The sequence below is a fragment of the Chlorocebus sabaeus genome, chromosome 20, assembly GCF_047675955.1.
Source record: "Chlorocebus sabaeus isolate Y175 chromosome 20, mChlSab1.0.hap1, whole genome shotgun sequence".
Taxonomy (NCBI): Eukaryota; Metazoa; Chordata; class Mammalia; order Primates; family Cercopithecidae; genus Chlorocebus; species Chlorocebus sabaeus.
Window position 1 is genome coordinate 14,070,651 of NC_132923.1, and position 26,069 is coordinate 14,096,719.

General features: G+C 45.9%; 4 non-coding genes across 4 annotated transcripts; 1 reads left to right on the forward strand and 3 right to left on the reverse strand.

The window, feature by feature from the left end:
* Positions 1-4,772: 4,772 nt before the first annotated feature.
* Positions 4,773-4,846, forward strand: TRNAN-GUU (transfer RNA asparagine (anticodon GUU)). Its single transcript has one exon. It is a non-coding gene; the product is annotated as a tRNA-Asn (tRNA).
* Positions 4,847-14,671: 9,825 nt separating this feature from the next.
* TRNAN-GUU (transfer RNA asparagine (anticodon GUU)) lies at positions 14,672-14,745 on the reverse strand. The gene has a single exon. It is a non-coding gene; the product is annotated as a tRNA-Asn (tRNA).
* Positions 14,746-17,191: 2,446 nt separating this feature from the next.
* LOC119624672 (U1 spliceosomal RNA) lies at positions 17,192-17,355 on the reverse strand. Its single transcript, XR_005240822.1, has one exon. It is a non-coding gene; the product is annotated as a U1 spliceosomal RNA (small nuclear RNA).
* A 2,345-nt stretch (positions 17,356-19,700) lies between these two features.
* LOC119624683 (U1 spliceosomal RNA) lies at positions 19,701-19,864 on the reverse strand. Its single transcript, XR_005240832.2, has one exon. It is a non-coding gene; the product is annotated as a U1 spliceosomal RNA (small nuclear RNA).
* Positions 19,865-26,069: the final 6,205 nt, after the last annotated feature.

Genomic DNA, 26,069 nt, shown 5'->3' on the forward strand with positions numbered 1-26,069 from the left:
GGTGACCTGAAATGACATCCCCTCTCTCGATCTGTGGAATGGGTGTGATGGGACAAGGTGGAGGCCAAGGTCTGTGTCCTGGGCCCAGGGCTCATAGCCCAATGGTGCCATCTCTGATTTCTGCTTTCTCACATCCAGGAGGAAGCTGTGCTGCTCTCAGACCTGCAGGTAATTCCTCTTTCCCAGGAAAGGCAGGCAAGCCCTGCAGTGGGCTGAGAACCCTGGGCAGGGAAAGACGTAGGTCTCGAGGGGAGTGGCTCTGATGTCCATCAGGGCCAAGGTCTGAGCAGGGGTGGGGAGGGACTGACCAGCGTAGCCACAGGTCAGGCAGCAAAGGCTGGAGGCCTGCAGACCAGTGGAGTGGGGTCCCTATGCCTGAGGAGCATGGGTCAGGGTATCCTAAGATGCTGGAGAACTTCAGGGACCAGATCGGAGCACAGGCATCTGGCCAGCTGAAGCCTTCATCCCCAGGCTCAGGCCAGTGGCAGGCCTTGCCCTTGTCAGACTGGGACCAGAGTTCCCAGGGCTCACCCATACCTTTCCATCTGTGTGGGGTTCCCCTGGGCACCCCCACCTGCCCCTTGACTCCAGGGATCTGGCAGCCCAGAATAGGGTGGGAGGCAGCCTCCACAGCTCCACTTGCCCCTCCCCCAGAGCCTGCTCTCCCTGGAAGCTTCTCTGAACTAGGCATGAGTGTGACATAGGGACTTGCCCTTAGAAGCCCTTGGGGGTGTGGCTGCCTCCATCACACACGGGTACCTGGGACCATCGTTATTCCCTCCTTCTATTTGACGGAAAATGTATCCCATGTCATGTTCCCCTGGTCGCATCCAATCAGTGTCTAAGTCCTACTGATTCTCCCTCCTTGAAATCTCTCAGATCCATGATTTTCTCTCATCCTACGGCCTGGGCCACCTATAATCGCCTCTGTGTCTTGTCCAGTGTCTCCCTCCACACCACTACAGAGGTACCTTCCAACTGCTGTGCCCCTCTCCAGCCACAAAGGACAGCTCCAGGGGCTCCTCTGCCACCTCTCCCAGGCCCACCAGGTCCCTGTGGTCCCCTGAGGGTTTAGGGCATCCTGGAGGATCGCACACTCACGATGGTTAAGGACTGCGTGCCCCGGAGGATCACACACTTGTGGTGTGTAAGGACTGTGTGTCCCAGAGGATCACACGCTTGTGCTGTGTAAGGACTGTGAGCCCAGCAGGGACCTCATCCCCTACCAGGGAACAGGGCTCCCCCAAGACACGGCGGACATGGGGCTGGGTCAGTCCTCTGGTCCTAGGCCTTGGCAGGACACTCCAGCAGCCCACAGGCAATGCCCTGGTATGCACCACAGTCGGGAGATAGCCTGCACTGCCAGTATCCCCAACAGCTTCTCCTCCTGTTTCTCCCCATATCAGTGCCAGACCTGTGTGCTCACAGAGCCCCTCCTTGGCCTTTCTGTACTCTAGCGGGAAGGCTGTGTGTCCCAGGCTCCTGGCCTACGGGCTTCTGACTGGATTTGGCCAATCAGAAAGGCCTTGGTGGGAGATTGGAGGATGGGAGGAAGGGCTGGGGCATTTCCCAGCCTCCCTCCCGCCTCAGGTGGCACCTCTGACAGCCACTGTTTTCCTCCTCACTGCCAGGCCCACCACGAGGCTAACTCAGCCTTTGCATTCCAGGAACCTGGCCTCCCTTTGTCTCTCCTGCCTAAGAGTGGCCGTGGCTTCCAGCTGTTCATGGCCTCTGGGTTTGCCTCTCTGTCGCCTGGCTGGTCATTCCCTCTGTAGAGCTGCCCCCCACACAACCCTAGTTCTGCTTCTTTCCTCTCACAAAAATGCTCAAAAGAGAATTTAAAGGATCATTAGAAACCCCCATGACCCCCACTCCTCCCAATATGAGTGTGCATACGCACACACTTGCTCCCTGAGTGCTACGGGAAAGCTGACCCTTAGAAACAGGAAGGGTCCTGGCTGCTCCGTGGAGGTAAAGGAATATCTTTCCATTTCTTCCTGCCGATTCTCCACCGCTGCTGCTGCCACCACCCCCCCGCCAGGACAGGTGAAAGGGCTCCAGAAGAGAAGAAAAATGCTCCCGCCGTGTTAGACTGTCTGCAAGATATCATCTCAGCACCCTGCAGAGAACGTCCACTGCCTCTCCCATAGGCCCTGGGAAGAAAGAGCGAAAAAGGGTGGTCGTCCAGGCTGGACACCAGAGTCCCTGTTCTCAGCTGAGTCCCCCAAGACAATCACTGCCACACAAAACAGACGACCTCGTCGTGTGGCCACTCTGCCCCGAGGCCACAGGGAGGAGAAAGATCCTTGTTGGCTTTTTTGGCTCCCTGATCTGGAGGCCTTTCCTCATTCTCACTGTGAGGAGAGACTCCCCTATCAGCCGTGAGTTCTGCTATTTTCCCATCCACCTAGGTGGGCACTTCCGTTCAAAAGGGTTAAGCCGGCCGGGCTTACACCTGTAATCCCAGCACTTTGGGAGGCCGTGGCAGGCGGACTACTTGCAGTCAGGAGTTCGAGAACAGCCTGGCCAACATGGTGAAACCACATCTCTACTAAAAATACAAAAAAATTGTCAAAGCATGGTGGTGTGTGCCTGTAATCGTGGCTACTTGGAAGGCTGAGGGAGGAGAATCGCTTGAACCTGAGAGGCAGAGGCTGTGAGTCAAGATAGTGCCACTGCACTCCAGCCTGGGAGACAGAGCAAGACTGTCTCAAAACAAAGGCAAAAACAAAAAGAAGAAGTGGGGTTAAGCCACTGCATGCAGAGCAGGAGGTGCCCAGCCTAAGAGGTCACTGCCCCCATATCACAACCCTGACTCTCACTGGCCTGTCCTCACCTTTCGCCTTCCACTCCCTACAGGGTTGGGGTAGCACTTCTCAGGTTCTATCTAGGGGTACCCCCATTGTCCACCATAACGGACCTCATCTACCCTGAGTTACTTAGAGGTACTTTCTCATCCTCCCCTATTTAAGATGTCCTCCCCTATTTAGCTCTTGATCCTGAAGCACTTGATTTTCTCTCCCGGGAGACAATCCATCTTCGATGGATTCCAGGGATGCAACTGAGAAGTTTGTTTTTAATGCACTTACTTGAAGTAAGAATATTTTAAAGTATTTTTGCAAAGAAAAACGTTTCCTTTTGCACTGAAGACATTCAGATGGGAGGAAAATCACTCGGCTGGGGAAAACAAATGCTGTTGAGAATGTCTCCCAAACACAAATTACACGTCAGCAGGTAGGTTTGATTCTCAGGTTGGGCACATTTTAAGTGCACTCTTGGTGGAACTTAAGATGAATTAATGACATTCATGATTATTATTTTTAGTTTTTTAGTAAAATTTAATATTTTAAATTTAAATACACATTCTGAAAATTATATGACCAGCACAAGAAACCGGCTTTATGCCATATTTACAAACACAGGAAAGAAAGATGATATTTTAAATGACAATGCTTCATAAATGGCAACATTTTAAAAGTACCTAGACAAAAAAAGTTAACCTAGAATTCTATGCAAAAATAAAATTTCAAAACTGTGAGTGAAATAAGGACATTGAAAAACATACAAAAGCTAAAAGAATTCACCAAACCACGCTACAAGAATAGAGTCCTCCAGGCAGAAGCAAAAGGATCCTTGATAAAATTGTGGACCTATACAAAGAAACCAATATTGGAAATGGCATTTAGAAAGCATGTACTACACGTTTTCTTATAATTTAAATCTTTTAAAAAATATTTGACATAAATAAAAGTAATAATAATGAATCCCAAAGCTTATAATGCATAAAGTAAAAATACATAATACTAGGATAAAGGCCAGAAGGGGAGGTATAATGACACTTGAAAGCAGACTGTGAGAAATTAAAGATGTATCCCAGAAACCCTAAAGCAGCCACTGAAATAAGAAAAGGGTTATAGCTAATAAAGCAAGAAGGAAAGAAAATGGAATGAAATAAAAGCTGTGTAAACACTACGCTGGAACAACTGCTCTCTAGGCCTCCACCGTATAGAAATACACTAGTGGGCAATGAGAAGTGTACAAGAATGACGACTGCAGCATTATTTGTAATCATAAAATAATAGAACCAATGTAATTTTAAAGATATATGAAAAAGGGTTTATTTATTTATTTAACAGACAATTGAACAAACAATGGAAGCAAGTCCTTTGCCAAAAGGAACACAGAGGGTCATGATGATGCTACTCCTCCAAGGATTTCAGGGTTCCCAGACGCCTAGTGCCAGACCCTACTCCTCGCAAGGGGACCCACGAGCGACCCTCGCCACCATCCCTGCCCTGGTGAAGCCCCCGTGCGGAACACAGGATCCGAAGATGGCAGCGGAAGCGCCACAGAGGCCTCGAAAGCGACTGGGCAGGGTGGGCACAGGCTCCCTCACCGGATGAAGGCGGCGCAAAGAACGGGAAGAACCATCCCGGGAGCCCACCGGGCGTTCAGTTTCATTTGGCACCCGAGGAGGCTCGGGCTGGGTCGCCGACTGGGGAGTTTCTGGGGGCTTCTGAAGAAGGGCAGGGCCGGCGAAGGTCATTCGGCTCTCCGTCTGGCTCCAGAATCTCCTAACACGCAGGTGTCCGACGTGACCACGGCGACTCACCGCTCTAATCTCTCTGGTTTTCCAAGGCCTTGCTCAGTAGTCCTGCCGGGCGGGCCCTGAGAATAGAAAGGAGGGAGGAAGTTTAGTGAGTGCGCCCTTCCTATATTGCCCAGTAGAACGAGTAGTGCTTGTCTCTGTAGCGGTTGTTTCTGTACCGCTTGTCTCTGTAGCGCAATCGGTTAGCGCGTTCGGCTGTTAACCGAAAGGTTGGTGGTTCAAGCCCACCCAGGGACGATCAGTTGGAATTATTAAGACATGCACGCATTGTCAATCACTCCATAAATGGGGGAGATTTTATCTTCCAGGACTACCAAGCCACTAATTTATGACTGATACATGTCAAGGGTCGGCCCACCTCCCCGACCATATATTTTTTTTTTTTTTTTTTTTTTTTTTTTTTTTTTTGAGATGGAGTCTCGCTCTATCGCCCAACCGTGCCCGGCTAATTTTTTGTGTTTTTAGTAGAGACGGGGTTTCACCGTGGTCTCGATTTCCTGACCTAGCTATCCGCCCGCCTCAGCCTCCCAAAGTGCTGGGATTACAGGCCTGAGCCACCACGCCTGGTTACCCGACCAGATTCTTAATCTGGTATCTCCTGAAATGCCGGGTTTACACCAGTGTAACTCAGGAATCCTGAAACAGAGAACTAGGAACCCACTTCTGGTGTGATAAAATTCTAATTCAGTCCGTTCTACACTTAAACAAGTAATTTATGTGCCTCCATTTTTTTCATATTTTAGTAATAGGAGTCCAGTAGTATCTCCAGGATGTGCCTGGATTTACTGATTGCTCTATCAATAATGTGACCAGTGGAATCACTCATCATGTTAGTGATCCTCTCCACCATTTTTTGAAAACAGTATTTTTTCCTCAGTTTGTGCGTTATTTAACCCTTTTCAAAATGTTTCTGTTAGCCAGGCATGGTGGCATGCACCCTGTAATCCCAGCTACTGGGGAGGCTGAGGCAGGAGAATCGTTTGAACTTGGGAGGTGGAGGCTGCAGTGAGTTGAGATCACTACACTCCAGCCTGGGCAACAGAATGAGACTCCATCTCAAAAAAAAAAAAAGTCTTTGAGGTGAGGTTGGTTTCATGGTTTTAAGATTACAAAGAATGCTGCAGTCAACATTCTTGTCATATCTTTGGTCATTGTGGAAATGTCTACGCTGCAGATATTTCTATAGTGTAGAGAACTGTATGCACCATTGATACATTATAGTGTTTATATAATGCTTCTAATTTGAGTACATTCTGCAAATGTATCTTTCACGGGAGCAGTACCTAATATTACTCCAATATGAATATTTATAAGAGGAAAAATGTGCAGGTGTGCAATTGAGCTTCGTGCCTCTCCATGGGGCCCATGTTCATAAAATGGTGGCATTAGCTATCAGAGAGTGGAGTTTGCGGCCCTCTGACATCAAAAGCTGAAGCAGAGGACATGAAAACCCTCACTGCACATCCTCTGTAGTCTGGCCAGAATCATTCCTAGGTCAGTGGTCTCTTATCAGGAAGAAATGCTGCTTGGTTGCTTTGTCAAAACCACAAAAGGGAGGAAAAGTATCAGGCTGTTGGTTGATAACAGTAGTGAAGCAAGTCTTTCCTAAGGTAACCCTTAGGAAAAAAAAATCCTAATTCTTACCAGATGGTGCCGTGCAGTTCCAGGCTCTTGGTGTCCCAAACAAAGAACTGTACATGGCACACACAAAGCAGCAAAGCAAAGCAAAGCAAAAGTTTATTAAGCACAGTAACACTCTCGGAGTGGGGAGAGTGGGCTGACCTCTGCGAGATGAGATCAGTATTAGTTTGATGTACTTTGGGTCTTTTTATGTGTGTTTATTTTTCTTATTTTCACAAGGATGCCTCATCTTTAGCCAGTGTTTGCCTTTAGATTGATAGGTGGGTTGCTTAGTTACTTTGGCCCTTGTGTGCTTGCTTGTTGCCTCCATCCCATAATTTTTAGTACACACATGAGTTTTAATGAGCTGATTATCATATAAAGTCATGTTAAGGATACTTTTTTTCTCGAATGCACATGCCTATCTCTGAGGAGCTGCCCCTTTACTAGTTTGGATCTTGCCAGCCATGAGGTCCTTGCTTGCTGTTTTTTTGTTTTTGTTTTTGTTTTTGTTTTTTTGACAGAATCTCTCTTTGTTGCCCAGTCTGGAGTGCAGTAGCACCATCTTGGCTCCCTACAACCTTCTCCTTCCGGGTTAAGTGATTCTCCCACCTCAGTCTCCCAAGTAGTTGGGAGCACATGCTCACACCACCACCCCCGGCTAATTTTTTGTATTTTTAGTAGAGATGGGGTTTTACCATATTGGCCAGGCTGGTCTCACACTCCTGACCTCAGGTGATTCACCCACTTTGGCCTCCCAAAGTCCTGGGATTACAGGTGTGAGCCACCACACCTGACCAAAAAAATAATTTTTAAAATTATTCTTTTAGTCCAGGTGAGGCGGCTCACACCTGCAATCCCAGCACTTTAGGCGACCAAGGTGGGTCAATCACGAGGTCAGGAGTTTGAGAGCAGCCTGGCCAACACGGTGAAATCCCATCTCTAGTAAAAACACAAAAATTACCCAGGTGTGGTGGCTGGTGCCTGTAAACCCAGCTACTTGGGATGCTGAGGCAGGAGAATTGCTTGAAACCAGAAGGCGGAGGTTACAGTGTGCAGAGATCACACCACTGCACTGCAGCCTGGGCAAAAGAGCAAAACTCCGTCTCAAAAAAATGAAATAAAATAAAATATTCTTTTAGCCAGGCAAGGTGACTCACGCCTGTAATCCCAGCACTTTGGGAGGCCGAGGCAGGTGAATCATGAGGTCAAGAGATCGAGACCATCCTGGCCAACTTGGTGAAACCCCTTCTCTACTAAAAATACACAAATCAGCCGGCTGTGGTGGCAGGCACCTGTAATCCCAGTTACTCAGAAGGCTGAGGCAGGAGAATCGCTGGAATCTGGGAGACGGAGGTTGCAATGAGCCAAGATCACACCACTGCACTCCAGCCTGGCGAAAGAGTGAGACTCCGTCTCAAAAAAAGAAAAAAAAGAAAAAGAAAAATTATTCTTTTAAACTTGTGTCATGGCCAGCACAGTGGCGCACGCCTGTAATCCCAGCACTTTGGGAGGCTGAGGCGGGCGGATCATGAAGTCAGGAGATTGAGATCATCCTGGCTAACATGGTGAAACTCCATCTCTACTAAAAATACAAAAAATTAGCCAGGCGGATCGAGATCATCCTGGCTAACATGGTGAAACCCCGTCTCTACTAAAAATACAAAAAATTAGCCAGGCATGGTGGTGGATGCCTGTAGTCCCAGCTACGCAGGAGGCTGAGGCAGGAGAATGGTGTGAATCTGGGAGGCGGAGGTTGCAATGAGCCAAGATGGCGCCATTGCACTCCAGCCTGGGCAACAGAGCAAGACTCCGTCTCAAAAAGAAAAGAAAAAAAAAGAAAAAGAAAGAGAGAGAGAAAGAGAGAAAGAGAGAGAGAGAGAGAAAGAAGAAAGAAAGAAAAAAAGAAAGAAAGAAAGAAAGAAAGAAAGAAAGAAAGAAAGGAAGGAAGGAAGGAAGGAAGGAAGGAAGGAAGGAAGGAAGGAAGGAAGGAAGGAAGGAAGGAAGGAAAGAAGGAAGGGAAAGACAGACGAGGAAGCCACTGATAGTCCAGTATGGTACACTGTGAGAGACTGAAAAAAATGGTGGTTATATTTTGCAGCTTCTCTCATCAAGAAAGTCTATTTCTCCCCTGTTGAATCTGGGATTGGCTATGTGATTTGCTTTGGGTAAATGTTGGTGCCTTCCCAAACCTGACAGAAGAGAGGCTTGCACATGGGGGGATTGCCTGCTTTTTGCTTCATTTGAAATCCTGAGACCATGATCTGAAGACCACCCCCAAGCAAGCCTGCTGGAGAGATCACATGAAGAAAAAGATCCATGCATCCCACTTGTTCCAACCAATCCAGCTATACCCCAGATGTGTGAGTGAGGCCATCCTAGACCATCCAGCCCCAAATGAATCAGCTTGGACCAGAAGAATGTCCAAGCCAACTCACAGAATCACTAAAAATAATAAATTATTGTTATTCTAAGTCAATAAGCTTGGGATGGTTTATTATGCAGCAAAAGTGTATCAAAAGGGTGACGGTAGCTACAGGAAATAAATATATACCTTTAATTTTATATGCATAAACATCTTTGGGATGATACCTCCAAAATATAAATTCCTATATTGAAACAGCACACTGAGTACCCAGCATGGCAGATGAAAATAGATCACGAATTTTCAAAATAGTAGGAACAAGTAGAAGATTCTATAAGCTTTTGGGAGGGGAGATGGGAGAACAGTTTAAGTTAAACAACAAAGAATCAGAATGGCATCCATCTTCTCTACAGTGTTGATGTGCTCTAGTCTATAACCATCAGGAACAAACTTGTAGTCAAACCTGAGTATATTGGCTCATTGCAACAGAGGAGACAGCAAACACTATGGGGAAATTGTGGGACAATTCTTCCTTTGGGAATCTTGATATTTTTATCTAGAAAGTGGGAAGAATGGTTGCAGGACTAAACACATAATTGGTAAAGAATCAATAGTCTGGACAGGCACAGTGGCTCACGCCTGTAATCCTAGCACTTTGGGAGGTCGAGGTGGGCAGATCAAGAGGTCAGGAGATCTAGACCATCCTGTGAATGGTGAAATCCCGTCTCTACTAAAAATACAAAAAATTAGCCGGGCTTGGTGGCGGGCGTCTGTAGTCCCAGCTACTCAGGAGGCTGAGGCAGGAGAATGGCGTGAACCCAGGAGGTGGAGCTTGCAGTGAGCCGAGATCATGCCACTGCACTCTAGCCTGGGCAACAGAGCGAGACTCCGTCTCAAAAAAAAAAAAAAGAATCAACAGTCAATACAAAAGTTAGCCGAGCATGGTTGGGCATGCCTCTAATCCCAGCTACTTGGGAAGCTGAGGGAGGAGAATTGCTTGAACCCAGAAGGCAGAGGTTGCAGTGAGGTGAGATGACGCCCCTGCACTCCAGCCTGGGTGACAGAGACTCTGTCTGGAAGAAAAAAAAAAAAAAAAAAAGGACCAGCCACAGTGGCTCATGCCTGTAATCTCCACACTTTGGGAGGCCGAGGTGGGCGGATCAAAAGGTCAGGAATTCAAGACCAGCCTGACCAATATGGTAAAACTCCTTCTCTACTAAAAATACAAAAATTAGCTGGGTGTGGTGGCGGGTGCCTGTAGTCCCAGCTACTCAGGAGGTTGAGGCAGGAGAATCGCTTGAATCCCGGAGGCAGAGGTTGCAGTGAGCCGAGATTGTGCCACTGCACTCCAGCCTGGCCACAGAGCAAGAGTCTGTCTCAAAAAAATAAAAAATAAAAAATAAAATAATTAACAGTGACTATTAGTAGCTGGGAAAGGGGGATATTTGATCATATTACGGTTTGAACAGTGCTCTATTTGTGATCAAATATGATTGTGAAATAGTCTTTCTTTTATCTTGGGGAGACGGTAACTTTGTCTGATATTGGTGTTATGAAATTTTTAGTTTTAACCAGAGAACATCATGGCCTAGGTGTTTGTCAGACCAGCTCTAGCTGAGAGCAGAAAAGGGTTACTTTTTTCTTTCTCAGAAACGACTATGGAAAACAGTAAACAGCAAGGGCCGGGCCGGGCGGCTCAGCCTGTAATCCCGGCACTTTGCAAAGCCGAGGGAGGAGGATCACTTGAGGTCAGGAGTTTGAAACTGTAGCAGGAGGAGTCCTAGACAAAATCCTTCAGACACCTGATCGTGGAAAGTAAGAGCTTTGTTCAGGTGAGAGCATTGGCAGACTCACGTCCTAGAAACGGAGCTCCCCGAATAAGTAATTCCTGTCCCTCTTAAGGCGCCGTGTGAGGGGGGGTCATGATCGATTGAGCAAGCGAGGGGTACGTGACTGGGGGCTGCATGCACCGGTAATCAGAATGAAACAGAGCAGAATAGGGAGTTTCATAATGCTTTTTTATACAATGTCTGGAATTTATAGATAGCGCAAGTGGTGAGATCAGGGGTTGAATTTTAACAACCAGGCCCGAAATGTGGCGCCCGGTTGTCTGACCGTGATTTTCACTTCTGCCCATTCTTTCAACCTCCACTGTTTCAGCAAACAAGAAATTAAGAATAAGACAATATGAGGAGTGGTCTCCTCTCTCAAAACCAGCTAGGCCAACATGGTGAAACCTCGTCTCTACTAAAAACAAAAAAAATTAGTGGGGCGTGGTGGTGGGTGCCTGTAATCCCAGCTACTCCAGAGGCCAAGGCAGGAGAATCGCTTGAACCTGGGAGGTGGAGGTTGCAGTGAGTCGAGATCCTGCCGCCCCACTCCAGCCTGGGCCACAAAGAGAGGCAAGACTCTGTCCAAAAAAAAAAAAAGGCAATGCCTTTAAAAATCTGAGAGAAATTATTTCAGCCTATCTCTTTATATCTCTATCTAGTAAAATATCAATTAAGTATATGGGTAAAATAGATGTTTTCAGACATGCAGTGTCTCAAGAAGTTTATTTCTAAGGTAACCACTTTATAGGAGGTTTTGGAGGATATGCATCATCAAAAGGAAGAAGTGAATGAGGAACGAACCGCCTTGAGATCCATGAAGCAGGGGATCTGACAAAAGAGAGAGGCAATGGAAATCCCAAGATGGTGTAGTAAAGAGAGATATTATGATAACAGCTGTGAGATAAGCCTGAAGAGCAAGTCATCCAGAATGGAGCAGGTAGCAACATGCCAGGAAAATTTTCTTTCTTTCTTTACTTTTGTTTCTTTGTTTGAGAAAGAGTCTCGCTCTTTTGCCCAGGCTGGAGAGCAATGGCACAATCTTGGCTCACTGCAACCTCTGCCTCCCGGGTTCAAGCGATTATCCTGCCTCAGTTTCCCGAGTAGCTGGGATTACAGGTGCCTGCCAGCCTCAGTTTCCCTAGGAGCTGGGAATACAGGTGCCCACCACCATGCCCAACTAATTTTTGTGTTTTTAGTAAAGACGGGGTTTCACCACGCTGACCAGGCTGATCTCGAGTTCCTGACCTCAGGTGATCCACCTGCCTGGGCCTCCCAAAGTGCTGGGATTACAGGCATGAGCCACCATGCCCAGCCAGGAAAAATTTCTTGAACAAACATACAAGCAAGCAAACCAACAAAAATGATTGTGTGTTTCTATGTGTTGACGGGAGATTTACAGAAATGGGGGAGAAATTGGCTAGTATTAAGTAATAAATACATGGAAAACTAACCAAATGGAAAAATAAGATTATTATTGCCAAGGTAAATACTGTAAAAAAAAAAAAAAAAAGTCACTATCTAGAAGCTAGGAAGAGGACTCTCATCAAGAGCCAAACTTGCTGGCATCTTGGACATCTCAGCCTCCAGAACTGTGAGAAATAAATGTTTAAGTCACCCAGTAGATAGTATTTTGTTATGGCAGCCTGAGATAACTAAGACATCCAAACCTCTGAAAGAATCAAAATAAGACTTTACCTAACTCTAGGTATATCTATTTGAGAATCCATCTTCTATTTCTATTTTCTTAGCTTTAAAGAAAACTTGAGGGGTGCTATGGCAATAGGTGTAGGGACCACTGCAACAGAATCTTGCAGTGCAGGAGAGAGATTGGGCTCAACTCCTATTTCTGTTTCTTATGACCTTTTCTTTAGCTACTTGCCTATCCAGTTCACCAGACAGTGTTTCATAGCAAGTACCATGTACCAGCATAGACCAAACAACTCCACAAAAGCAGTAGAATAGCCAATATTATTAAGTTCCAACAATAAAAACCTAAGAATGCAATCTCTCCTCTTGTTGCCACAATAAAATAAGAAGATCCATTATATAAAGTCTCAATTAGATGAACATTTAAAATCTCCCCTTTTCAATTTTTGTTTAGCTAAGGACCAACTCTGTGCCAAAGTAAAGGTCCCGCTCTGGAGGGTTAGGTCCGAGTTCTTCTTCAGCAGCTGAAGTCCGGGCTGTCTGTCACAGGAACAGTGGGAACACCCATTGTCAGCACTTTTACAGTCAGGTGAATCCAACCTCAAGTCTCTTATGAACCACTTTCCCAGAATTCCCAGGGGTCAGGAGAACAGAGGAGAACAGCGTAGCACCAGCTCCTTACCTGTAAGATTCAGGGCTATGTGTGAGACCAGCAAGCAATAACATTCCCCAAACAAAAGTGAAGAGTTTGTGCTGCTATTAAATGTCAGATAGTGTGGCCAAGGAAGGAGCATTCTCTTAGGGTGTGGGACTACGACTAGGCCCAACTTCATTAGAGGTCAATTAACCATCAATTAGAAAAATTGGAAAGGCACAAATACTCTGACCAGGCAAGTCCATTTCTAGAAGTCTGTTTTAAGAAATCCTTGCACAAATGATGAAAGGTATTTGTAAAAGGATGTTCTCTGAATAATTTTTTATAAGAATAAGCATTAGACACAATTTTGTGTCCATTAACCAAGGGCCATTTAAATATATACTGATTCATCCATACCATAAAAAATAAGCAGTTGTTTAAAAGGCTGAGGTAAAATATGAAAGTGGTGATGATGATGCCACTGAAAATAATTACAGCAGCTAAGGTTTAATGAACATTTATTAGGTGCTTAAATGCTTTATGTGTATTTCTCATCAAATGTGTAAACCAAAAGTAAAATTCCAAGGTCCCCCAATCATCTGAATGGACCCCTCCTCTAGGTCAAGGGTATTCCAAAGTTAACCTGAAAAACTAGTTCAGGCCATGATGGGAAGGAGAGGTTGGACATGCCTCTGTATACCCCCCTTCCTTTTGGAACTCAGGAAAAACCAACCAGCATTAACATCAACACAGACCCTAAGTCTCATAAGAAACATTTACAATCTATTTTCTCTGAAGCCTGCTACCTGGAGGCTTCATCTGTATGATAAAACCTTGGTCTCCACAACCTCCCTATCTAACCCAGAAATTCCCTTCTGGAATAATAACTCTTTCAACCAATGACTAATTAGAAAAATTTTAAATCTGCCTATGACCTGGAAGCCCCCCACCCTTTGAGTTGTCCTGCCCTTCCAGATTGAAGCAGTGTAAATCTTACATGTATTAATCAATGTATTCTGTCTCCCTAAAATGAATAAAAGCAAGCTGTACCCAACCACCTTGGGCACATGTTGCCAGGACCTCCTGAAGCTGTCACTGGTGCCTCCTTAACTTTGCAAAGTAAACTTTCTAAATTTATTGAGACCTGTCTCACATACTTCTGGATTCACAAATGTTAGATTAAGCCATGAGGGAAGCATTATTTATTTATTTATTTATTTATTATTTGAGATGGAGTCTGCTCTGTCTCCAGGCTGGAGTGCAGAGGTGCAATTTTGGCTCACTACAACCTCTGCCTCCCAGGTTCAAGCGATTCTCCTGCCTCAGCCTCCCGAGTAGCTGGGATTACAGGCACCCGTCACCACACCCCACTCATTTCTGTATTTTTAATAGAGATGGGGTTTCACCATGTTGGCTAAGCTGGTCTCAAACTCCTAACCTCAGGTGATCTGCCTGCCTTATCCTCCCGAAGTGCTGCGATTACAGGCATGAGTCACCACGCCCAGCCAGGGGAAGCACTGCATTTTTTTTTTTTTTTCTCTTTTATAAACGAAGAAGTTGAGGTACAGAAAATTCAGTAATGTTTTAAAAGTCACGTCGTGAACGAATCAAGATTTCAAACCAGAAATTGAGGCTTCACCACAAGTGAAGATTGGGGTTTTCTTGAAAGTTTTCAATTATTGGGAGTTTTGGATTTCCAGGAATGTGCAATTGTAAAAACCCAGCTTCAGGAAGTGATGAAATAGGTGCAGTGGCTGTGGGGTAAGCTCTGAAGCCCCAGGCTCAGGCTCTATTGAAAAATTACTTTTGCTGAAATATTCCTGTTTTTAGGACCTTCCATGGAACTTGAGCCTTCGCGCAGCATATTTTGGCATCTGATTTAAAGCTAGTAGAGGTCCGGAGGATTCCCAGGATTAAAGTCTTTAAACAGAAAGCGTGAATCTTACCATAGTAAAAGCTGCCATCCCTGGGTGGGTTTGAACCATCAACCTTTCGGTTAACAGCCAAATGCGCTAACCGATTGCGCCACAGAAACTCTAATGGGTTGTGTCTTAAACTCATTTGCTGATACCAGAAATGGCTTTTTAACCTCTGGCTGCAGAAAATCTCATATGTTTGTGGCCTGTCCAATCCCGCGCACTCCAGAAACCCAGAAAACGGGAGACAATGAAGCCAAGAGTCGAGTCTTTGGGCACGTTTGGACTTGCCCAAAGTCCAAACTGGGTAGTCTTGCTGGGTAGTCTTTCTACCCAGCCAGAGTCAGCTGGGGGACTCCAGCGGCCAAACAGCCGCCTGCTCCTCACCGTCTGCTCCTCACTGCTTCCCCCGCCTGCTCTTCACCGTCTCAAAAGTCGCCGGCCCCTCCACAGGCGACAACTGCAGCCTCTCCGGCGGAAGTCACTCCCTTTCCCATTCTTAGCCCCGCTTCACACCTTGCGCTCACAGTCATTTCCTCCCGGCCTGGGCCAGCGGACGCGCGCGTGGGAAGGACCAGAACCCGTGGTGTCCTCACCGCGCAGCCCTCGGGCCTTCAGAGGTGGAATCTACCACACAGGGACCTGGAGTTTGCACAGGCTGCAGCCCAGAGCCCAGAGCCAGCCTAGCACCTAGTAGGCGCCCAGTAAATGCTCGGTGAAGGAAGGCATTCCACAGCAGGGTTTTAGAAGAACCATGAATTCCCGTGTGAACATTAAGCGTTTAGTCCTACTAGGAAGTCTGGAATATGGAGACCTGAACTGTTTCTCAAAGGCAGCTGTTCTTGTATTCCCAGAGCTGGTTTAGAATTCAGCAAAGGTCCCTGCTCTGTGGATCCCACCTCTGGAGACCAGAGGATGGTGCGGTGGGGGACACTGCGGGTTCTTGTCCTTCCCACGCTCATGTCCACCAGTCCAGGCCCAAAGGAAATGGCTGTGAGGGCAAGATGTGAAGATAGTTACAAATACCAGCTAGGGCCAGCGACAGTTGCAGAAATGAGGACTTGTAATAATTATGAGTATTTCTTCATTATTTTGAGATGAATACAATACTTTTCTTGAGAACTCTCCTCTTCCATCATCCTAGCTAGGGTATTCATTAATAGTTAACTTTTAGAAATCTCAATATTTAGGTTACAGGATAGCAAATATGGAATGTGATCTATCTAAAAAAGGAGAGAACATCATTCAAAGACAAATAAAGGACTTTATCCTGTTGGGGAAAGGGTTGGCATATTTTCACTGAATGAGAAAAAGTATGATTTTCCTATTGTCTTTATACGAACCTTAAGTATGGTTTTACGAGGATGAAAAAAGAGAAGGAAGAAGAGAAAGAAGAGGAAGAGGAGGGAAAAAGGAGGAAGAAGGTGTACATTGATGCCACCTTGAGAAGAAGTGAACTGTGGTGGAATTGTAATGTATCAATTTTGCTAAGCTGAATGCACATTTCCCAGATTTGCCATCTTTAGATAGCTCTGGGTTAGCCTGGGCCACAGGAGACATTTGGAAGATAGAATTCAAGTGGCTGTTATAGGCTTTTGTATACTGGGAAGGGCGTTGTTACAGCTCAGGCATGATCTTCAGCTTCCCTGACTCTTGGACTGGTGGGTGTTTTGCTTCTTGATCTAACATTAAGGTTAGAAATTGCAGGATTCCAGTTGGGTTTTGTTACATCCAATCTGGTTTAAGTTCACATATTATTAGGAAAGCTTTAGGGTGCTTCAGGAAAACAGTTTTTAAAAAATCAAATTTGGAAAATATCAAATGGAATTATAGGCAATAAGCATAATCCAGTGGAAACATGAATCAAACTCTCTAAAGCAGGCTTCCTTGGGGAAGCCAAAACTCTCTAAATTTTGGCTTCCTTGGGCCACACTGGGAAAAACAAAAACAAAAACAAAAAACAAAAGAACACTAACTGCAATTGAACTGTGCCTGTAAAGCTTGTAAACAAAATGTGTCTGTAAAGCCTGCAAACAGGCCGACCGCGGTGGCTCAGGCCTATAATCTCAACATTTGGGAGGCCCAGGCAGGCGAATAACTTGAGGTCAGGAGTTCAAGACCAGCCTGGCCAATATGGTAAAACCCTGTCTCTACTAAAAATTCAAAATATAAGCCGGACCTAATTTCTTGGTGGCCTGTGGCTGTAATCTGTTACTCGGAAGGATGAGTATTCTCTGACTGAGGCAAGAGAATAGCTTGAACGCAGGAGGCAGAGATTGCAATAAGCTGGTCCCACCACGTATTCCGGTGGACTGTTTGCTGTTAAATATTTACAATTGGCTCCCATAAGCAAAGCTTAGTTTTATTTCTATAGTACAAAAAGCTTAGTTCAGACGGGTCCAGCACATTTGCCCGCGCTGACAGACTCTTGGGATTACAAGTGTAAGAAGCATTTCCGCGTAATATCTTTAGTTTTTGTGTTACAGACGGGAACGAAAATCTGTCTGCTTGTCATTGCATACGCTTCCACAACAATGAATAAAATCTACTCTTAAAATAACAATTCAGGGGAAAGCGCGAACGCAGTCCCCCACTACCACAAATTATGCAGTCGAGTTTCCCACATTTGGGGAAATCGCAGGGGTCAGCACATCCGGAGTGCAATGGATAAGCCTCGCCCTGGGAAAACCACCTTCGTGATCATGGTATCTCCCCTGCCAGGTAAGTATGAAATCTGGTATCTCCGCCCCGCCACAGCCCCATACACCTCACCCTTTACACGCACGGTCACTTGCCCCGCGCACTCCCGAGCCCTTCTTGCCCTGACAAATAACTGGGACTCTGAGGTCCGACCAGCCGTCCTGAACCCGCTTCCATGGCACGGGAACACTCCTTCGTGGCGAAGCAGCAGGTAGGGAAGCAGGAGCCCCTGCGCTCCCTTATCTACATAGAAGTCGCCCTCCCCGTGATGTCACCGACAGTGCTTTTCCCAGTCCCCGTCTGCCTTTCTTCCACTCCGCGGACCAACCCGCTGCCGGAGCCCACAAGGGGAAGTGACGTCTGCCTCTCCCTTTTTCCCTCCCGCGCCCACATCTGTTCTCTTCCAAAGAAGCTGGTCCTTAGCCTGTGTTGAGTAGCAAGCTTTCGGCGGCCAGATGGAGCCTGGGAACCCTACTTCAAATACTGGCTTTTAATTCGCAGACTAGAACGTTTAGGATTACAAAAGAAACCGGTTCTCTTCACATCCTTATCTTTGGGATGTAGCATTCCGCTTGAAATTGGAAGCCGCTTAATATCAGAGAGAAACCATATTTATAAAAGTAAAGAGACTGCTCAGATGACTGCAAACCAGCCTTCCTTACTGATTTTATCACTGGTAATGTTACAAAGACAGTTGTTCAGTGTCATGAATCTTGTAGTTTTTTTTTTTTTTTTTTTCAGTATTGTAGAAAAATATGAAATTCACTTCATAACATCAAAACCAAAAACCTACACTGATGGCAAAAAAAAAAAAAAAAAAAAAAGATGCAAAAATGAGAGAGAGAGAGAGACCTGTCCTATAGCCATACTTAGTGGGTAAAAGCTAAAGAGTTCAATTTCTGCTCATGATACTTAATAGAACATAGGGGAACATGAGTCAATAGCTCAGTGGGTTCAGATCTGCACCAAGGGCCTGTTGGATGCAGGATTCTACTGTCTCCAATAATATGTCTCGGACTAATTTTTTTTTTTTTTTTTTTTTTTTTTTTTTGAGACAGAGTCTCGCTCTGTCGCCCAGGCTGGGATGTAATGGCACGATCTCGGCTCATTGCAACCTCCGCCTCGCGGGTTCACACACACCACCACGCCTGGCTTTTTGTTTGTTTGTTTGTTTGTTTGTTTGTTTTTAGTAGAGACGGAGTTTCGCCATGTTGGCCAGTCTGACCTCGAATTCCTGACCTCAGTTGATCAGAAGTAGGTGAGGTCAGAAAACATACCCTGGGAGAGGCTGGCACAATGCCCAGAACCGCCATCGCTAGGCCTGGGATTTTCTTCTCTAGTGGATACTAGTATTCATGGACAAAACCAATTAGATACTTCTGGGAGTTAAAAAGAGATGAATTTACAGTGCTATTTGAGAAGGGGTATTAAGGAATTTGCCAGGGTACTGACGCGTGTCAGGTGTAAACCGCAGGTTGAGAGAGAGCTAAGTATTTTCTGTCCGTGAAGGTGATAAGCGAGGGCCTGAAGAAAGACGGAAGGCGGAGGACACTGGCGCCAGAAATGGGAAAGGGCTGCTTGGGGGCGGGAAGGATGGGTGGGAGTGCTATCTAGAAAGCTGCCTGGCAACGGATGTAGGATGTGGAAGCGAGACATCAAACAAGAAGCTGTCGCTTGAATAAAGTCTGAAGAAAGACGAGATATGTAAACGGCAGGAAATAGTAGGGAAACTGGACCTGGCTCCTCGTAAAACTTCCTGCCTTACATTTCAGGAAGGATCGCAGCGCATTTCCGCCAAGACGAGTGAGACAGCGGTTCTGACCTGCGGGCCTCAATGAATATGCACTAGGGACCTGGGCGCTGGGAGAGCCGTTCCCCTACACAAACTAAGCGTGTTATATATACAACCCAGCGGGGACACTAAGAGCCCCAAAGGCCCTGTTTTCTTCCCAAACAGCGCCCGTCTGCGTAGTTTGTACCTGGCTCTATCATTCCCCCCAGCACAGAAATCCTACAAACTACTGTGGGGGCTGCAGTTAAGCAAAAGCTGTATAAAAGGTGATTGGGGGCTAGGGAACAACACGAAGATTTTTCCAGATCGTGAGAACCCAAGACACTGGAGACCATGGACCAATCTCCGCAGAAAGCATCCCCGCATAGAAAGGGAAGAGCTGTCCGGCTTTCACGGTAGTTACCTTATGTTGCAACGGCTGACCCTTTTTATTTGTTCTCTGACAGAGAATCGACATGTTACTAATCATTCTCTAACCTTACACGGTAAGAATAACATTTACACGCCACAAAAAACACAAGACTACACACCACACAAAACGCAAACTTCGGTACACTACCTATTGTTTTAAACTGCAAAATTCAGGGGAAAGCGCGAACGCAGTCCCCCACTACCACAAATTATGCAGTCGAGTTTCCCACATTTGGGGAAATCGCAGGGGTCAGCACATCCGGAGTGCAATGGATAAGCCTCGCCCTGGGAAAACCACCTTCGTGATCATGGTATCTCCCCTGCCAGGTAAGTATGAGTTCAGGTACCTCCGCCCCGCCACAGCCTCATACGTCCCACCCTTTACACACAAGGTCACTTGCCCCGCGCACTCCCGAGTCCTTCCAGCCTTGACAGACAACTAGGACTTCAGGTCTGACCAGCGGTCCTAAACCCGCTCCCACAGCACGGGAACTCCTTCGTGGCGAAGCAGCAGGTGGGGAAGCAGCAGCCCCTGCGCTGCCTCATCTACATAGAAATCGCCCTCTCCGTGATGTCACCGACAGCGCCTTCCCGTCCCCGTCTGCTCTTCCGCTTCACCCTCCGCCACTCAGCGGACCAACCCGCTGCCAGAGCCGGGAAAGGTGACTTATGCCTCTTCCTTCTTTTTCTCCTGTCCCCGCCCCTCGTCTCCCCAAAGAAGCGGGTGCTTAATCTATGTCCTGGGGAGGTCCCCTTTGGCGGCCAGCTGGAAGCCCGTGCACCCTTCTTCAAATAATAGCTTTCAATGAGCAGACTAGAACGTTTAGGACTACAAAGGAAACGAATTCCTTTCAAACCTGGTTATCTTTGCGATGTGGCACTGTGTGCATACGTTCGTTAAAACGCATGAAAGGCCACTGCACTCCACCCTGGGCGACAAGAGGTGACTGAGTATCAAAAAAACGAAAACATTTCCCCCTCGCCCCCAAAGCATTAGACGTCAAGGCTGGCAGGGATGTCTGTTCTCTTGAAAGTTCAACATCTAAGTACTTGGAAATTAAAAAAGTAGAAGCAAGAACAAAAATTAAGTTGAAGATAATGTCAAGAATATTTCCCAGGAACCAAAATAAGAATAAAAACAGGAGAGAAAAGTTCAGGAAGGTAAATGTCCAAGGTCCAAACGCGATTAGCACGCATTTCAGAAAGAGGATAGAAAAAATCAGTACAATTCAAAACTCTTTCCATACCAATAGATTGAAACTACAGTGAATTTAAACTATTGAATAATGATATTGAACTTTCAAGAGAACAGACATTCCCGCCAGCCTTGACGTCTAATGCTTTTGGGAGGAGGGAAGACTGTTTTTGTTTTTTTGAGACACAGCCACCTCTTATCTCCAGGGTGGAGTGCAGTGGCCTTTAACGCGTTTTAACCAAGATGTGCACACGGTGCCACACCGCAAAGATAACCAGGTTTGAAAGGAATCGGTTTCCTTTGTAATCCTAAACATTCTAGTCTGCTCATTGAAAGCCATTATTTGAAGAAGGGTGCACGGGCTTCCAGTTGGCCGCCAAAGGGGACCTCCACAGGACACAGTATCAGCTTCTTTGCAGGAGACAAGGGGCGGGGACAAGGGGCGGGGACAGGAGAGAAAGAAGGGAGAGGCATAAGTCACTTCCCCTGGCTCCTACAGCGGCTTGGTCCGCTGAGTGCTCCTGTCTTGTAAGCAGTTCTTGTTTCATATTTTCACTGTCTCTGACACTATTAACTGTACAATTTTTTTCTTCTGTACACAAAAAAAGTGTGTTTCAATAGTGTTATAGGTCGGGCGTGGTGGCTCACGCCTGTAATCCCAGCACTTTGGGAGGCCAAGGTGGGTGGATAACCTGAGGTTAGGAGTTCAAGACCAGCCTGGCCAACATGGTGAAACGCTGTCTCTACTAAAAATATAAAAATAGGGCGGGCGTGGTGGTGGGCGCCTGTAATCCCAGCTACTTAGGAGGCTGAGGCAAGAGAATTGCTTGAACGCAGGAGGCGGTGGTTGCAGTGAGCCGAGATGGCGCCACTGCACTACAACCTGGGCGACAGAGTGAGACTCCATCCAAAAAAAGAAAAAGTGAAGTATGTATCTTCTACAGTATACTCTTCCAAATTATCAGATTCTGTCATTGACATAAGATGCTGCATCGTTACTTGTGTAAGGGGTTTAACACTACTACTATATATAATATATATGTTATATATATATATAACACTACTGTTTATTAAAACAGCTATCAGTAAACAGATGCCCCTGATGTTCCAACAAAATAACCTACTATGATTAGAAACCAAATAAGCTCCTCCTCCTATGAGGAAGAAAGTAAACAACTTCTGGTTTGGCACGGTGGTTCACGCCTATATTCCCGGCATTTTGGGAGGCTGAAGTGGGTGGATCACTGAGGTTAGGAGTTCAAGACCACTCTGGCCAACATGATGAAACCTCATCTCTACTAAAAATACAAAAATTACAGCGCGCCTGTAATCCCAGCTACTCGGGAGGCTGAGGCAGGGGAATGGCATGAACCCGGGAGGCGGAGCTTGCAGTGAGCCGAGATTGCGCCATTGCACTCCAGCCTGGGCGACAGAGCAAGACTCCATCTCAAAAACACCAAAGAAAAAGAAAAAGGAGGGAATTGTAGGAAATAACCTATATGTGATGGTCTATTTTCAATTCTAAGTGGCTTGGTATAGGTTGAGGCAGGCTACCTGGAAATAAAGAGATAAAGAAGCAGAATGTACTGAGCCACCCCTCCACCTTCCTTCTCTCCCTTTCACCCAGCCGCCAGGTGTCTATCGGAGGGGCCCCCCTTATGTACCCCCTCCCTACTCCACCAGGAAATTTAGTTTAAGCTAGCTTGCAACATAGATAATTGTACCCTTTCTTGTCAGCTAAGTGGAGCCACCAGGGCCATAAGTCAAACGTTTGAAAAGTCCTGAGACATTCATAATGCATTGTGGGCTGCAATAAAATGCAGCAGAAAGACCCTAAAGAATATACTTGAAGAACAATCAATAGGTGATGTCTGGGAAGATTGTGACCCGCTACTACTCAGGCTATGAGGAACTGGGGAGGAACCTGTGCACTAGGGCATAAATTGCTTGTTGAAACTGTGCTGGGTGTGCCTGCATGCCACACACCCGATCTTGCAAGACCGTCATTAAAAGTCTCACTTTCACTGTTCTCCTGGTCTCTGAGTTCATTGTTTGGGTTTAGACAGGTGAATTTGTTTCTCACAAACTTGATTGGATTGAAGGATGAAAGTATTGATCCTGGGAGTGTCTGTGAGGGTGTTGCCAAAGGAGATTAACATCTGAGTCAATGGGCTGGGGAAGGCAGACCTACCCTCAATCTGGTGGGCACAATATAGTCAGCTGCCGATGAATATAAATAGCAGGCAGAAAAACACAAACATGCAAGACTGGCCTATCCTGCCAGCCTACATCTTTCTCCTGCACTGGATGCTGCCTGCCCTGGAACATCAGACTCCAAGTTCTTCAGTTTTGAGATTTGAACTGACTCTCCTGCTCCGTAAGCTTGCAGACAGCATATTGGTCCATATTGTGGGACCTTGTGATTGTGTAAGTTAATACTTAATAAACTCCTTTATATATCTATCCTATTAGTTCTGTCTCTCTAGAGAACCCTGACTAATACAGAGTCACATAAAAATATGAGCCTCAGGCCGGGCACAGTAGGTCATGCCTATAATCCCAGCACTTTGGGAGGCTGAAGCGGGTGGATCACGATCACCTGAGGTTAGACGTTCGAGACAAGACTGACCAACATGGAGAAACCCCATCTGTACTAAAAATACAAAACTAGCCGGATGTGGTGGCACATGCCTGTAATTCCAGCTACTTGGGAGACTGAGGCAGGAGAATCACTTGAACCTGGGAGGCAGATGTTGAGGTGAGCTGAGATCATGCCACTGCACTCCAGCCTGGGCGACAAAAGCAAAACTCTGTCTAAAAAAAAAAAGCAAAAAAAAAAAGCCTCAAAGAAAGCCATATGGTTGAAGTTTATATGCAGCACATAAAGGACTAGTGGCTTGGAGTTCTCAGGGGGTGGTGGCCACAGGTTTTGGGAGGTTGAGGGGAGGAAAGACATGGTGAGCAATGACTGTGTTGTGATGCAAATGAAGTCTCTCAAGAAGCAGCCCTCCACCAGATGTGGTGGCTCATGCCTGTAATCCCAGCACTTTGGGAGGCAGAGGTGGGCAGATCATTTGAGGTCAGGAGCTCAAGACCAGCCTGGCCAACATGGCAAAACCCCATCTCTATTAAAAATACAAAAATTAGCCGGGTGTGGTGGTGGGCACCCGTAATTCCAGCTACTCGGGAGGCTGAGTCATGAGAATCGCTTGAACCTGGGAGGCAGAGGTTGCAGTGAGCCAAGATTGCACTACTGCACACTCCAGCCTGGGTGACAGAGTAAGACTCTATTGCACAAAAAACAAAAAAAAAGTTTCTCTGTCAGACCTTTAGAAGTATGGGACCTTTTGTTTCCTTTTCCTGTGAGTTAATCTTATCTGGATCCAGATAAAGCAGATAAGAAGGTCTCAAAGAAAGCCTATTTGCAGTTGAAGTTTACTTCCTCTACACATGCTAATCTCCTTGACACAAGGACAGCTTTTCACAGGTATTTCTGTGACTGTTACCTATTGCACTGCCTACATGACTGACCTGGACCCCTACCCAGATATTGTTGCCCACTGCAGTGCCTACGTGACATGGCTGAATTCCTACTCACCTTTAACTCTGCTTATTTTTAGGAAACAGGATGTCTGTGGTCAGAAGTTTCTTCTTGGGACTAAACCAGCTGAAGCTGGTGAAATCCATGATGACAGCTTACGCAACCTCTGAAAAACATCTAGCTTTATTATAATCCAATTTCCATGCTAAATTGGATTATTATAATCCATTTTCCATGCTAAATTGGATTATTATAATCCATTTTCCATCAGCGCATGACAGTTGACAATCACTGTGACAATGAATAGAAGAGACCAAGAAAGGACAGAAAAGAGGTGGTTCCATGATTCTAGGAAAAACTCCATCCCTTCCTAGGAAAACCATGAATATTCCTCACCTTGCTCATTCCCTTCACTAAAGGTCCTCTATATTTGTAACTTCCTGGTTCTCAGTAGCTGAGAAGGTGATTTGCAGACTATACAACTTCTCCAATTCCATGCTATGCTCCTAATCCTCCAGTGCCATTTGAATACAGCCTGCGCTGCTTGACGCTCACTCTTGCTTTCATACATTGGCTTTGCAATACTAAACAGGAAAGAGTCCCTTTTGGGGGTGAGACCCCTTAGTAACCTCTGCAGCCCCTCTAAATAGCCATCTCAAAATACACCAAAGAACTGTATTTTGGGGTGGCATATTTTGGGTTTCCCGCATGGCTAAGCCAACACAATAGGATTCTTGCTGAACGCAGGGTGATCAGACATCACCTAGCAGATGGTGAAGGATGAGGAGCCCTATTATGAGTGATCAGCTATTGAGGATGGGGAGTTCTGGCTGAATTGACTGAGAAGGATTCTTGCTGAGATTCAACAATGCAGAGAGGAACACAGAAGCTCAATAGTTGAGGCCTAGTGAGAAGAGGACTCAGAAGAGCCTGATTAGAGTTTGACCAAGGAGATGTCAACCTGAAATAATTGAAAGGTTCAGAATTCAGTGTTAAAGATTTTATTCATTCTGCTTATGGGAACTAATGGTAAATATTAAAAGAGTTTATTCAAATGAAAATTGGGGAATAGCCAATCAGGGCACATGGACTCCAGAGAAATGGGGACAGTGCTGCAAAGTCAAAAGTCAAGCTCTTGCTTACACAGAAAGAAAAAAAAAAATTTAATAGGATCACAACATTTTCTATACAAGGCTGCTTTAAGAGTTCAACAAATTAGTTGCAGAATTTTTTGTTTGTGTTTTGTTTGTTTGTTTTTTATTCTGAGATGGAGTCTCATTCTGTTGCTAAGGCTGGAGTGCGGTGGTGCGATCTTGGCTCACTGCAACCTCTGCCTCCTGGTTTCAAGTGATTCTCCTGTCTCAGCCTCCTGAATAGCTGGGGTTACAGGTGCCCAACACCATGCCCAGATAATATTTTGTATTTTTAGTAGAGATGGGATTTCACCATATAAGCCAGGCTGGTCTCAAACTCCTGACCTCTAGTGATCCGCCCACCTCGGCCTCCCAAAGTGCTAGGATTACAGATGTGAGCCCCACTGTGGCTGACCCTTTTTTCTTTCCATACTGCTTGTTTTCTTCTTTATAGCTGGCTCACATTTCCTTTCCAATTTAAAGGAGTGTGTTTAACATTCCATCTTAAGACAATGAAATAACCATGAAGTCTTTATGAGAGCAAAGTAAGAAGGAAGTTCATCTATAATGAAAATCAGCAGTGAAGAGGGAAGCAATCTTCCCTGGCACCCTTCAGTAATTTATATAACATGTTAGAAAACAATGCAGGTAAGGAAGAAGGCCAATCTATA